The sequence below is a fragment of the Pristiophorus japonicus genome, chromosome 18, assembly GCF_044704955.1.
Source record: "Pristiophorus japonicus isolate sPriJap1 chromosome 18, sPriJap1.hap1, whole genome shotgun sequence".
Taxonomy (NCBI): domain Eukaryota; kingdom Metazoa; phylum Chordata; class Chondrichthyes; family Pristiophoridae; genus Pristiophorus; species Pristiophorus japonicus.
In genome coordinates, this window is record NC_091994.1 from 42,687,546 (window position 1) to 42,700,112 (window position 12,567).

The 12,567-nt window shown below is 46.1% G+C and overlaps 1 pseudogene; it reads right to left on the reverse strand.

Annotated features, from left to right (window-relative positions):
• Positions 1-8,107: 8,107 nt before the first annotated feature.
• Positions 8,108-8,345, reverse strand: LOC139229471 (U2 spliceosomal RNA; annotated as a pseudogene).
• Positions 8,346-12,567: the final 4,222 nt, after the last annotated feature.

The window sequence follows — 12,567 nt, forward strand, 5'->3', positions numbered from 1 at the left end:
GCCATGATCTTATTGAATGGCAGAGCAAGCTCGAGGAGCCAAATGGCCTACTCCTGCTCCTATTTCTTGTGTTCTTATGTTCATCTTGGTGCCTCGCCCCCTGCCAAATTAGTTTAAACCCTCCCCCACAGCATTATTTAACCTCCCTGTGAGGACAGTTCCCAGCCCTGTTGTAAAGTTGCCTTGTTCCCCAGAACTGGTCCCAATGTCATGGGAATCTGAAGCTCTCCCTCTGCACCATTTCTCCAGCCGCGTGTTAACCTGTCTTATCTAACAGCTCTTATACTCACTAGCACGTGGCACAAGTTATGTCAGAGTGGGGGGTAAATACTCTGTGGGTGTCTCAGGGCTCTTTGCCGGGACCACTACTGTTTCTAATTTACATAAAGGACCTGGATTCGGAAACTCAATGCAAAGTGATCACATTTGCTGATGATATCAAACTAGGAGGGTCAATTGAATCCTACAGAATGAGTTGGACAAGATATGGAAGTGGGCAGAACAATGACAATTGAAATTGAATACAGACAAATGTAAAATGTGACACAGCGTATGCAAAAATAGATGATACACATACTCTATGAATAGTGCTGAAATGATTAAGGATAAACTTGAAAGTGACCTTGGAGCCTCCGTACATGATTGGATACAAACATAAACAAAAGCCTCTCCTAATAGAAATTAAAGGGGTCGGTTTCCGTTTGCTGTGGTATTTGTGTGGGCGGCACTGCTCACCTGACCACATCAGCGAGAGGTCCGAAGCATCTTGGTGGTTAGGCCTCATTTTCATGTGGTCGACAAGCCCCGAGTGCTGAACGGCCGCTCAGAGGGAGCGCATTGGTCAAGGAGAGTGGGGAATTGACTGACTGCTATGCTGAGCTGGCTGATATTACGGCCCGGGGGTGGCTCGTGTGCAGGGACCATTAACGAGCTGGACTCAGTGCTGTCTGGTTTTAGAGCGTTCAGCACTCGGGGCTTCTCAAAAGGTGTGGTGAACATTAATTTATAATCTTGCTTCTGCAAAAACAACTGTCTAGAAATTGGATGGCGCAGCATCTGTTTCTCAGGCAAACAATGGGCGATAACGGAACCAACTATGGGGATAATTTGGGAAGGTGGAGTTGAAGTAGATGATCAGCCATGAACTTATTGAATGACAGAGCAGGCTCAAGGGGCCGAATAGACTACTCCTGCTCCTGTGTTCTCAATATGGCGTGCGAATGCTCATTGCATTCCAGCTATGCGTCACGTGCCATATTGGTTCGGGCGTTCTATGAAAATCAGGTGGCTAACACGTATATTAGGCCCCTTTCCGAAATTGGTTCATGCCGTTTATTCTCAGTATTTCAGGCACACAGCAGCTGAAACCATCGATCTTTAAAGAGATCTTTGGAGGCTGTCACCAAAAAGATGTGACAATTCTCTACTTACCCCTATGTGGTGTCAGCTGGGAGCCACCTTTTGCCCCCTGTTGTTGCTGCTGGTCCAATTTTACTGAGACAGATCTTGGTTTAAAATGGTAGTAAAAGCTGTACTGCTACTGCAATGTGACTTCCAACAGAAGCTTTGCAGGTGTGTGGGTGGAAAGAAAGCAAAATGTTTTTGATCTGGAAAATCCCCGATGCTCAAGGAGTTTGAGCGACTTCATTAACTGGGGAGATAGCAATGACTGGTTTCAGTCTCGTTGAAATGAAGACCACAGAGCTGCTTTCATTCCTTAGCAACACAAGTATCTGTGCGCGTTCTGGTAACCTGCATGTAACCACCTTGTTATTTGCTCTGGGCGAGGTTTTGATTTAGGCAGGTTGACCTCATTTCTGACTGCCTATCAAAAAAAATTAACACATCAAGAATAAAAGGAACCTTGCTGCAATATTCTGAAACAGAAATATTCCAGGGCATTAAAAGCAAAACTGCAACTATTTTGTTTCATCTGTCAGTTTGGCTCAGTTCAGTTCCATCTGCCACTGTAAGTTTGGCGGAGCCGAAATCTGGTCCCACCACTGACCCATGTGCCGGAGTTCCCCAGGTCAGGCAACTTACGTAGTTTGGTAGGCGTTCACGCAACTTGGGTGCCCGCTCGTTCTCAGAGAACGCGGCAATAGGTTGCTATTTTTCTGCAAAATGGCTGGTGTGGTACAAGCAAAAAAACAACACTCAACTTTTGGCCCCTTTTCTGAAAGTCTGCCGACTTCGGAGCTGCTTTCCCAACACTCGTGTCGGCCCGACACAGGTGTCCAGTGCATTGGGGACACAGGCGACAAGGCCGGGGGGAATTCTGGCAGAGGACACCGTCCCACTCTTCTGTGCCCGCTCCAGAGGAAATTCCTTCAGGGTGGGGATCTGGCATTACTGCGTCCTGCCCCAGTTCCCAGCCCTGAGCTGTCCTGTCCTGTCCTGCACCACTTATCTCAAGAGTCTGCCCCAGGCTTCGAGGGAATTCAGGGCCTTGATTCATTGTGCCTAACTGAGTAAAATTGCATTTCCCATTTTACCAAAGAACATTTTAATCCTCCAAATTACTGTTGGTGATTGAAGTGGATGAACACTTAGTGACCTTGTATTACATGCCTTTGTCCATTATTTTCAGGTAGGTGGTTACCCCCTCTGCTAAAGTAGACAAATAAAGGATTGTCATACAAGTATGTTAAACATTTATCTGCTAATACAAATTTGCATTTAATTAGTGCCTTATCACATCCTTAGGACACCCTAAAGTGCTTCACACCCAATGGGTTACTGGTGTATTGCAGGTAAATACATCAGCTAATTTGTACATAGCAAGGTCCCACAAACAGAATGGCCAGTTAAATTGTTTTAGTGGTGTTGGGTGAGAGTGTGTTGTCAGCCAGGACACCAGGAGAACTCCTTGCTCTTCTTCAAATGGTGCCATGGGGTCTCTTCATCTCTAGCCAGTGCAGGCAGACAAGAGGCTGGATTTTAAGAACATAGGAGCAGGAGTATGCCACCTGGCCCCTCGTGCCTGCTCCGCCATTTAATAAGATCATGGTTGATCTGATCATGGACTCAGCTTTACTTCCCTGCCCACTCCCCATCGCCCTTTACTCCCTTATCGCTCAAACATCTGTCTATCTCCGCCTTAAATATATTCAATGACCCAGCCTCCACAGCTCTCTGGGGGTAAAGAATTTCATAGATTTACAACCCATTGAGAGAAGAAATTCCTCTCCATCTCAGTTTTAAATGGGCGGCCCCTTATTCTAAGACTATGCCTCATAGTTTTAGTTTCCCCCTTGAGTGGAAATACCCTCTCTGCATCCACCTTGTCGAGCCCCCTCATTATCTTATAAGTTTCAATAAGATCACCTCTCATTCTTCTGATCTCCAATGTGTATAGGCCCAACCTACTCAACCTATCCTCATAAGTCAACCCCCTCATCTCTGGAATCAACCCAGTGAACCTTCTCTGAACAGCCTCCAATACAAGAATATCCTTCCTTAAATATGGAGACCAAAACTGTACGCAGTACTTCAGGTGTGGCCTCACCAATACCCTGTATAGTTGTAGCAGGACTTCTCTGCTTTTATACTCTAGTACCCTTGCAATAAACGGCAACATTCCATTTGCCTTCCTGATTACTTGCTGTACTTGCATATTAATTTTTTGTGTTTCATGTACAAGGACCCCCAGGTACTCTGCACTGCAGCACTTTGCAATTTTTCTCCATTTAAATTATAATTTGCTTTTCTATTATTTCTGCCAAAGTGGATATCCTTACATTTTACCACATTATACTCCATCTACCAAATTTTTGCTCACTTAGCCTATCTATATCCCTTTGCAGATTTTTTTGAGTTCTCCTCGCAATTTGCTTTCCCGCCCATCTTTGTATCATCAGCAAACTTAGCTATATTACATTCGGTCCCTTCATCCAAATCATTAATATAGATTGTAAATAGTTGAGGCCCCAGCACCGATTCCTGCGGCACCCCACTAGTTACTGTTTGCCAACCAGAAAATGACCCATTTATCCCGACTCTCTGTTTTCTGTTGGTTAACCAATCCTCTATCCATGCTAATATACTATCCCCAACCCTGTGAGCTTTTATCTTGTGCAGTAACCTCTTAAGTGGCACCTTATCGAATGCCTTCTGGAAATCCAAATACACCACATCCACTGGTTCTCCCTTATCCACTCTGCTCGTTACATCCTCAAAGAACTCCAGCAAATTTGTCAAACATGATTTCCTTTGCATAAAACCATGCTGACTCTGCTTGATTGAATTATGCTTTTCCAAATGTCCCGCTACTGCTTCTTTAATAATGGACTCCAGCATTTTCCTAATGACAGATGTTAAGCTAACTCGTCTATCGTTTCTTGCTTTTTGTCTGCCTCCTTTTTTAAATAGTGGCGTTACATTTGCGCTTTTCCAATCCGCTGGAACCGCCCCAGAATCCTTGGAATTTTGGTAGATTACAACCAATGCGTCCACTATCTCTGCAACCACTTCTCTTAAGACCCTAGGATGTAAGCCATCTGCTCCTGTCCGCCTCTGTTTTTGCCGCGGACGGGTGGCAATGGCAGCGAAGGAGCGGCGAGAGCTTTCAGCGCCCCACCTGGGATTTCTGGGCCAGTTTCGGCGGGGCACGGAGCATTACCGCCTGGAAGAGGAGAGCCGGTGTGCAACGCCTGTGGTTGCGACACCAGATCGATTTTTGAGTCCCACCGACCTGTAGCGCTGCGTAGAGCACCCTGCTGGGACCGCCTGTGAAAATGGGTGTAGTGAGGTAAGTATGATTTTATTTTATTTTATTTTATTTGCAATTCCTGTTGTAGTAGCGTGGGCTATATATTGGGAATTCGGTTCTATTATGCTGCCCAATTGCACTGGTTCATGGAAGATTGTGATTATGCAAATGAATTTAACGGAAACTTGCAGCATATCTTAACCAGCGCAATTTCAAGTGCATTTTTGACGCAATTTCTCGATCGCGGAAACTCTTCCCCCACACGATTTTTTGACTTGCCTGTTGTTGGGCTGCTGGCAACTCGGAGTCTGACCCATTTGGAATACAAATAGTGGGCTCCACAGTGAACTCTGCAGACATACCAGTCACCATCATCATGGTCAACACAGTTAAAGAGAAGCTCTGAGGAGTTTCCTCCCCTGACCTCGTGCTTTCCTCGAATTGTCTCTTCCATTTAGAAGATATTCTTTGATATAGATATAACCTGGTGTAGTTTTATAAAAACAGCTGAAAATGGGTTTATCACCAAAAGTAAACATTTTGTAACCTGATTTAAAATGACTGAAAATGATTTTTAAAGAACTATACTGAACCATTTAATAGTTTAAGTGGTGTACACTTGTTAGTTTCTTAGTAAATTAAGTATTTTTTGACATGAAAAAGCTTAAAGCAAACCCAGTATTCCATCTGGTGAAAGGGGTGTGTTGGGAGGGGGAAGTGTGTGCGGCATCGTGGCACGTGAGGGGTGGGGAGTGTAAATATATCGGGGATCACCGTGTGTCGGCGTGAGTGGGTGGAGAGTGTGAGGGTGTTGCTGTCACTGTGGTGATGTGGAGAGCGACGGCTGTGAAGAGGGCGACTGGATTGAACGTCACCAAAATTGGAGTGTGGGCAGATATAGCAGGAGCAGCGAGGTCGGGGCGAAGGAGCCCCGAGAGATTGTAGAGTGACGTGATCGTGGCCCAGGAAAGGCGCGAGTTCAGGGCGCGAGTTCAGAGCACAGAAGAGGGCCCAGGGGCAGCACGAGCCAGCCCACACTGCAATATGTGTGCGCATTAGGTCCGTGCAGCAGAGCTGGTCTCCAGTCGTCTTAGCACTGGCCAAGACCTCGCTCTGTCAAGCCTGTGTGATGGTTGGTGTGCAACGGCCACCACACGTTAAAAAAATCCAAGCACAGGCATCTTCCACCCTTCACGATGTAGTTCGGGACCTGGAATATTAGGTCCTTCATTGAAACACCTGTGAACTCATCATCCCTTTTTGGCGTGGAAGCAAGTCATCCTCGCTTCGAGGGATGCCTATGATGATGATGATATTGAGAATGTTTTGGTGGGTTTGTTTGTTTTTTTTTCTCCCCAGGCCTCTCTCAGAGTGTTCCTGAGGCTGGCTGTATAGTTTGGGATTTTCGCATGCTCAACTGGCCTACCGTCCTAAGAGAGGTGTGCAACACCTCCTTTAACCGCTCCGCCCCACACTCAGGGCCCAGCTGCCCAATTTTACTGACTGAGGCGCAAACTTTTTCCAGGCAGTATCAGGACTAAACGTCATTAACACCCCGAAATCCTAAAAGCCGAAAATCCAGCCCTAAAGTATTGGTTTAACATCCCATCTGAAAGACTGCAACTTCAACTTAGATTATGCACTCAAATCCAGGCATGACACTCAGAATTATCGGAGTCAGAGGTGCGAGTGCTAGGAACTGAGCCAGGCTGACAGTCGTTTCTGGGCTCCACTGATTTGTTGCACAGAATCTTCCTGCCTTTGGAGGAAGAATTGCTCTGATATAGGTGTACTCATTTAGGACTGAGATCTAAAGTAACTGTAGGGCACCCTCTATGTTTTAACATCTGCCACCAGATTTCCCTTGGCATTGCACATGGGTACAAGAACATAAGAACATAAGAAATAGGAGCAGGAGTAGGCCATATGGCCCCTCGAGCCTGCTCCGCCATTTAATACGATCATGGCTGATCCGATCATGGACTCAGGTCCACTTCCCTGCCTGCTCCCATAACCCCCTAATTCCCTTATCGGTTAAGAAGCTGTCTATCTTTGTCTTAAATTTATTCAATGTCCCGGCTTCCACAGCTCTCTGAGGCAGCGAATTCCACAGATTTACAACTATCTGAGAGAAGAAATTCTTCCTCATCTCAGTTTTAAATGGGCGGCCCCTTATTCTAAGATTATGCCCTCTAGTTCCAGTCTCCTCTATCAGTGGAAACATCCTCTCTGCATTCACCTTGTCAAGCCCCCTCATAATCTTATACGTTTCGATAAGATCACCTCTCATTAATCTTTAGTCTAGAGCACAGTTGCTGAGTTCGAGCTGTGTTTAACTTGGCAAGTCCCTGTATTGCCACTGCTCAGTTGCTCCATATGGAGAAGCGCGGGTCGGATTTCCTTCGCCCCCCTGTCCCGCCACCCCCCCCCCCCCCCTCACTCACACCTGGGTAAAAAAGGAGGTGTGCTCTTTGCATCCGCTTGACGTGGCCTCAGCAGAAACTGGCCATATTTCCGAGTTCAGCCATTTTAAATATGTTGGGCGAACATTGGGCACGACTACCCCATGATAACTGGCGCCCGCTCCGCATCAGAAGAGGGAAGTTGAGCATTCCTGTCGATCCAAACGGACTGCAGCACTGCAAGTTTCAGATCATTTTTGTTATGAACAGCAGCCGATGACATTCACCCCTGCACTCCAGCTCACCTCCACCCACTGAAGCTCAATAATATCTTGCCTATGGTGAAAGCACCTCACTGGCTGCCAAGTTACAGATCTTCTGATCTATTGAGTCTATAAGCAGTCTAGTAATTACTCCACAAGGCAAGGTATTGTACTTGAACTGTGGTGACCTTAGTTCAGTTATTACTGCTCCTGAGTGAGGGTATAGCATGGTGAGTTCCCTTTTATACCTGGTTACCTGTCGTGTACAGCTGATCCCTAGGTCTCCACCAGTTGCACCCTCTGGTGGTACAAGCATAGCGTATACAGTGTGAAGATACATCCAGTAGTTTTATGTAACTGTACATTAAGTGTACAGGGAGTATACTTATGTTATACATACACAACATGATCTAAAAGGGAACCTTCCCAACCTTTAACATCGGTTCGTAGGGGTGGCAAATGTCTGCCGACAGGAATTCCCGGAAAATTGCGTTAGTAAACAGATAGCTAGATAGATGGTTCCCATCTGTAGACTGATAGCGGGAAATTATAACCCCCCAAAATGAGTGGGTTTGGGTTAGATGGGAAGTAAAAATGTAAAACATTTTTTTTTTTTTTTTTTTAAATTCGTAGCCAATCGTTCCAATTCTTTGTCAAATCACAAACGCCAGAGGTCACCTTGCACACGCCAAGGATCACTCTGCGCCAATGCTCTTAGCCAAAAGGCCTAGAGCCACTGCACCGTTCCTGGAAGTACTGCAATACCAGGTTCGTGCCATGGAGGTGGATGGGTCAGGTCCCCCACATACCTCCGTGGAGGTGGATGGGTCAAGCCACCCCACCCACCTCCTGTTTCCAAAAAAGCAAGCATATACCTTCCTGATCCAGGGAGAACCACCGGAGGTCATGGTGGCTACTCCCCTGTCAGGTCAGTTACGCATGATCTTAGCCAAAAGGCCGAGAAGCGAAATGTCATACCCGAACCCAAGCCGCCCCGAACCCACCCACTTGCGGTTTTAAAGGAGGCGGGAGGGGGAACGGATGACCAATCCACCTCTCAATGTGGCTGGCTGCAGGCGGGAATCGGATTTCAAAAATGGCAATCATTAAATTTGGCAGGACCTGAGGGAAGCCCATTCTTCTGGCCAGTGCTGACCACAAACCTGCCCCCCCCCGCGACTCCCATCCCCCAACTCCCTCACTGCATCCCTGTAAATATCGGGGCGGTGGTGTTCAATATACAGTTGGCAGTATTTGAACTAAAAGTTCTGTCATAAGACTTCACACAAGCATCCGAAAATAACTAGCAGCAAAAGACAAGCTGGTCCATTAAGCATGTCCCACACACAAGGGCTGATAAATTTGATGCTTTAACGCCAGCTGTTAAGGCCGATTTTTGTAGAAAAAATGGCGGCCGCCTCGCTTTAGGCGCGGAACGCGGCGGTCGCCATATTGGGCAGGTCGGCGGCACTGTCAGCGCAACTATTTTAACTACCAGGAGCGTGACATCAATCGGCGTGTAATGCCCTATCGACGCACGCTCATCAATTTTGGATGCCGCCGCTCCTCTTACCGCCCGCTCCAAAGCGCGCCGGTGCATGCAGCTGTTGACAGCGCGTCGAACTGGGAGAAAGCAGCAGTGAGCTATAAACTGCACAGTTAAACAGCTGCTGGGATAACCGGTAACTATGGAAAGCTGAGACTATGTAATTGGAATGAAAAGTGCTTCCAATTAGACGCATGAAATCTCCCTCCTGCTCAGTCAAACATCACAGGAGGTAAATTCTTTCAAAATAAACTATATTTTATTTCAGTTGTAATAATCTCAGGAAGTAAATCAAAACTGCATTTCCTTAAATTTTATACATTGGATTTTCTAGTTTAGGAAACGATAAAATAATATGCAAAGTTTTGAAGGCTGTTTTTAAAAGGCTTAACACCATAGTCTCACCAAGACTTCTTCAAACGCCTGCTGTTAAAAAAATTTATTAAACTCTCTTCTGCATGATTTACACCAGTAAGCTCATGACTAAGTCGTTCATGTTTCCCTTTTAAAAACATTTATTTCAATTGATTTCTCATGCACAATTTAATTATATCGATGCCACTGTCTTTATGTGGTGTTTCCAGTCACAGTTCTTCCAGTTCCTCCTCCTGAGCCTGTGCTTTAAGAGCTGCTCACCAGGAAGTGAATCCCCTGTGATACGCGGGGTAGCACACTGTCACTGCCAGCTGCAAGATGGCACATCCCTATCCCCCTCCCAATCCCTCTCCCCCTCTCCATCCCTCTCCCCACACCCCTCTCTCTCCCCATCCCTCTCCCCATCCCCCTCCCCCGCCAGCACCATGATGGAGCCCAAACCTCCAGGCAACAACCATTGGGTGAAAGATCTGTGGAGCTACGGCAGCCAGCGAGGGTGGGAATAGCAGGCAGTCTGGCATCCAGTTGTGGACCCCACACGAGATGCAGACAAATGTCCGAGAGAGCAAGAGGGGAGCCGTGGACAAACAAATGCGTCATGATGTGCCACAACGAACAATACTCCGACCCGACATGGGCCATCGGCGGACCCGATACCCCCTGACCCAGCAAAACCCAGGAGCCGTCACAAAATGATCCAAACAGTATTGTTATAACAGACTGCTCGAGACACAGCACAGTTCCTTTAGCCGCAACCTTCGACCTCATGCTGATGTTACCGCCGGAAAGAGCGTGTTGCACAAGAGATTCTGAGCACTGCTCATTTAAATACCGGTGCTGTCTGTGCTTGTTCTGTGTGCGGCTGTTAACTTTGGCCCGTGGTGGCTCCGCCTATTTTCAGGCTTAATCGAATATCTAGGCCCATGATGTCTGGGGCATGACGACTAGATACTTTCTACCCCCCTTCGCAGCCATGTAATCGCCTGGGACAGACAAAACCTCCCTCCCATTTAACCATGGATGCATCACAGCTGAATCCGATCCTGTCCTCCCCGGATGTCCATACACTCACACTTCCAATTGGATCATTGGAAGGTAGGATAGGTGTGGGAACATTGGCTCATTTCCCCCTCACTAATTCCGATGCCCCTACGACCACTTTGGCTGATACCAGCTAATTCAGCATAGATTGTGGATTCAACCTGGAACCTTGCTGGCCTGTATAAGCTCACCGAGCCACTACAGGTGCTTCTTTCATTTGCATTTGAGACATTGAAAGTCCTCCTAATTCCTGCAATACTACTCATTTCTTGCTTGTAAGCGTTTCAGTGTGCTGTGTGGCTTAGACACTACAGCCTCAACTCTTAACCTCAAAAGAGCCTTCCGTTTAGATTCGCTTGTGTGCACTGGGGGCCCCTTAAGGGAACATAGTGTTGAGAAGTGTTATGTATGCAATAAAGGTACAATCTGAGAACTGTTTAACTGAACAAGGTACAACCTGGTTTCTGCTTTATATAGGCCCAAAGTGCCTGACTCACAAAATGCCTGGCCTTTTATACCAGAGCAGCACCATGTGCGTGCTGCTCAGTGGCCTCCAACAATGACACCATCTGGTGGCTACAAACAGCATGTACATACATGACAAGAAGATTCGTGACTTTTGAATTATATGCTTATTCCTGCCACCACCTGAAGCTCTTCACTGCTAATCAAAAATGCTAGTTTTAACATAATTTACAGCTGGTTTGACTGACTAATAGTGAAGACCAGCAGCACCAAGTGCATTGCCATTTACTGGAACAAATGAATAAAAATGGAATCCTGTTTTACCTATCACTGCATTGAAATGAAGGTCCCCTGACCCACCTCATTCTTTTTCCTCATAGCTAGGCATTCATGGAGGCCTTTTAATGGCCGAGTGCAGTGAACATGAGTATAGAGGCCTGATTCTGCTCTTCAGTAAAAAAAGTACCCAGGACTTGTCACTACAGGCCATGTCGTTCACTGAGACAAAAGGCCTGTGTGGAGAATGAAATGCTGTATGAATGCTTTTCCTTTTTTATTATTGAGAAACCCAAAAGCCCATCGAGCAGGATATCAAAGAGTTAGAGAGACAGCAAGGTTTAACCACAATGCTGGGGTAGTGTAGAAAGAAAGAAAAAAAAGTTGCATTTATTCCACGGGATATACGGCACAGAAAGAGGCCATTCGGCCCAACCAGTGCATTTCCCTCGGGGTGTTCCAAAGAACTTCCCATCCCATTAATTACTTTGAAGTGCGGTCACTTGTTAGGTAGGCAGATACAACAGCCAATCTGCTCACAGAAAGGTCCCACAAAATACAATGAGATAAATGACCAGTTAAATCTGTTTTGGTGGTGTTGGTTGATGGATAAATGTTGGCCAAGACACTTGGGGAACTCTCCTGCTTGTCTTTGAATAGTGGAATGGGGTCTTTTACATTCACCGTGAGGGCAGATGTTTAATGTCTTATCCTTCCGACAGTGCATCACTCCTTCAGTATCGCCCAGTAGTGTCAGCCTGGATTATGTTCTCAATCCTTCTGAAGGAGCTGCACTTTATATCATACCTGTTCTATCCCTGATTAAGGTTCTTTTGACGAATGTGCCAAATGGGACAAAGAAAATTAAGGAAAATGTTGCTTAAAATGCATAAAACAGGACTGTGCTGTCACTGAACATTTAATGAATGATACTGCAACATTGCGTCGAGACAATAAGATCCCACGCTGCTCGTGAGAACCTGTGTTCAAAGGGAGCTTGATCAGAGAATTGGGACTACAATCAAAGATTACAGGTTATTCCGTCATGTGAGGTGCATCACAAACGAGTCCAACTCTGTTCTCACTTAACCTCCTTTGCATACGTACGCGTTCAAGCTCGGGTCAATGGGGGTAATTTTCAACACTTGGGCTGTAGTCTTACATAGGCTTTAATTTTACTTAAAAGCCTATGAGATTAAAGGGACAGTGGCAGCATAGATACAAAATTGGCTAAGAGACAGAAAGCAGAGAATACAGCTGTTTTTCAGACTGGCAGGTAGTATACAGTGGTGTTCCCCAGGAATCGATATTAGGACCACCGCTCTCTTTGATATATATTAATGACCTGGACTTGGGTATACAGGGCATAAATTCAAAGTTTGCACATCAGCCACGATGTTATTGAATGGCAGAGCAGGCTTGAGGGACCGTTTTCTTGCTTCAAATCAAGCGCCTTAAATTAAGGGCCAGGATTAAAAACTAAATCTA